General features: G+C 43.7%; 1 pseudogene; it reads left to right on the forward strand.

Moving 5' to 3' along the window:
* The first annotated feature begins 529 nt into the window (after window positions 1-529).
* Window positions 530-2,652, forward strand: LOC102775178 (annotated as a pseudogene).
* The last annotated feature ends 308 nt before the right edge of the window (window positions 2,653-2,960 follow it).

The following is a 2,960-nucleotide window of genomic DNA, read 5'->3' on the forward strand; positions in this document are numbered from 1 at the left end:
TCAATTACTGTTGATCTTGGTCGTCAGGAGAAATGGATATCCAGCTATGCAGCTAGGGTGGCAGTTCCTAGGTGGCAGCCATATGTAGCTAGTCCTACATACATCAAAGAGACTCCCAGCCTCTTTTTTTCTATTTAAGTGTGGAGGAAAATTTATTGTTAAGTTGGGAACATTCCTTTGTAGCAGAAGAGAGCAATCTATCATCACCAGAGAGGCTAAGGAAGCATGAGTTTGAAACTCAATTTGATAACAGTAATGATAACAATAAAATAGCTAACACTTTTTAAGAGAATGCTATGTGGTAGGCACCTAACTTTTCTTACCTTATTTAATCCTCACAGTATAATCAATATAAATGGAAGCCCTGAGCTCAAACCAACCTGAGTTTAAAATCTTAGCCCTATTGAAAGATGTTTCACCTGAAGACCCCTGCTCTCAGATTTTGGACTTGCTTTTGCTAGCTCCTGCAATCAAATAGTTTACATTCAGGAAGAAATCTTCCAGGTAAAGGAAGAACAAGCAGATCAAGATGTGTAGCGCTATGGCTGCAAAGGTATGATTTTTGACAGATTGTTAAATCAATCAGGGAAGACTATCCCTCAAGAGATCTTATGAACATTAAAGGCCAAGTGCTGTGAGGAGATACTGGATTTTAGGGCCATGTTGATGGATGAGGTGGTGCTGATAACTGAACAAGGAAACCTGGGTCTGTGGATCAATGGAGAATTAATTCCTGCTCACCCCTAAGTGGTACTGAGAGTACCAACCCCTTAGTTGCAAAGTAATAGTGACATCACTGTTTTGTACCATCTAGAGAAGATGAAATGCTGGTTGATGAATTGATCTCAAGCCATCATGAACTGTGTTAATACGTTCTGGACATTTTAAGGTTTGGTTGGCCATGGTGTTCCTATCCCAGATACTTTCTCTTATAGTGGTCATGAAAATTTTTCTGTGAAATTATTGATGAAGCAGAAGTACTGGAGGTACCATTAATAGTAAAGAATACATGGGGTCAGGCAGTGCCCTCCCCCAATCTGTCTCTTGCTTCAACAATGTTTGGACAGAACAAACCCAGGGACACCCCCTTTTCCAGCCTCCAACCACCGTCCAACCTCTTTTTCTAGTCACCACCTTTGGAACCACCTCAGCCAACATCAGCATTGCAGACCAGCCAAATCTGTTGTGTGTGTGTGTGTGTGTGTGTGTGTGTGTGTGTGTGTGTGTGTGTTTTAACCTTAACTCCTTATTGCCGACAACTATGAACACCCAAATTTGCCAGAATAATTCCACCAAGGCGGAGGCTGCCCTCAACTGCCTGGCCAACCTACATCTGTGGGCCTCCTACACTTAACCTCTCTCTGAGCTTCTCTTTCGATTGCAGCGATGTGGCTCTGGAGTGCATGGGCCATTTCTTCCACAAGTTGGCAGAGAAGAGGCGCAAGGGCGCTGAGCGTGTCTGAAAGTTGCAAAGCCAGCGTGATGGCTGCATTCTCTTCTAGGATGTGCTGAAGCCTTTCCAAGATGAGGGGCAAAACTCAGGATGCCATGGAAGCTGCCATGGCCTTAGAGAGGAACCTGAACTAGGCCCTTTTGGGCCTGGATTCCCTGTGTTCTACCCGCACAGGCCCTTCTTTCTGTGACTTCCTGGAGAACCACTTCCTGGATGAGGAGGTGAAACTCATCAAGTAGATGGGCAACACCTGACTAATCTTCACAGGCTGGCAAGCCCCCTGGTTGGGCTCAGCGAGTATCTCTTCAAAAGGCTCACCCTCAAGCATGACAAGCAACCTTTGAAGCCCAGAGGCCTTTGAGGGGCCCCTCTGCATTTCCCTGGTGTCTAGTTTTAGCCTGAGCCTCTCCCCAAAACCACTAACCATTCTTTTAACCACCCTGGAGCCTTCTCCCATGCATTGGACCAAATGGAAACAATAAAGTTTTTTGCAGCAAAAAAATTAAATAAATAGAAAATAAAGAATACACGGGGTCATAGAGGCAAAGCTATTTTCTTAACTCGAGATAAGCACCATTTGACTGATCTAAGCCCTTTTATTATCCATGTGGCTCCATACTTGTTCCAGAAGTATGCTAAAGTCTCATGGAAGGGGTGTACATGTCATTGTTGTGGGAGGCCGTGCGGTTGGCACTATGGTATGTTGTTCAACAGACAGGAGGATGTAAAGCAACTGCTCATTAGGTGGTGTGGGGATGATGTGCAAATTGAGTGAACAAGGGAAGCAGCCAGTTATCCAGATGTCTAATATTCTGGGGATGGATGTGTGTGGTGTTGACCTGTTGATGGAAGAGGATAGTGCCTCTGTGTCTCTGATGCCAATGAAAATGTAGGTTTCATCACCTTTGATAAAGTTTGTAATCTAGATGTAGCTGGTATCATAGCAGATTATGCCTCCTCCCCCCTGCCCTCTGGCCTGCTCATTGGGTGTATATCCTTGTTTGTGGTGTCATATCTTGCTGCTCTTCGTGGTGTCCCCAGCCAGTGAAATTAGTTAGAAGGATCTGAGTCCCACAGCCAGCACTATTGCCAAAATGAGCACAAGTTCCAGCTCTGCCAACAGCACCCCTGAAAGCACCAAGCTCCCAGGGGGCCTATTCATCATGAACCACCTGCTAGCCAATGAAATTGAACAGTGACTACATTGGTAAATAATTAATTACAAGAAGTTAATTACATAATATGACAAATAATAATAATTATAAAACCCTTGTAAAATTTGCTTTCTTTTTCTTCTTTGTTTTACTTATTATTTTTTAACCAATTTGCAATGCTGTTCATGGAAGATGCTCAGGAAGAAGAGAAAAAATTAGTAGGATTAGTGAGGAAAGAAGAGGTCACACAGAGAAGACCTCTGCTATTAAGATCTTACTGACTTCAGCCCTTGCTGGATAGCTCAGTTGGTTAGAGTGTTGTCCCAATATGCCAAAATTGTGGGTTCAATACC

Source organism: Myotis davidii, unplaced genomic scaffold (genome assembly GCF_000327345.1).
Source record: "Myotis davidii unplaced genomic scaffold, ASM32734v1 scaffold1486, whole genome shotgun sequence".
Lineage (NCBI taxonomy): Eukaryota > Metazoa > Chordata > Mammalia > Chiroptera > Vespertilionidae > Myotis > Myotis davidii.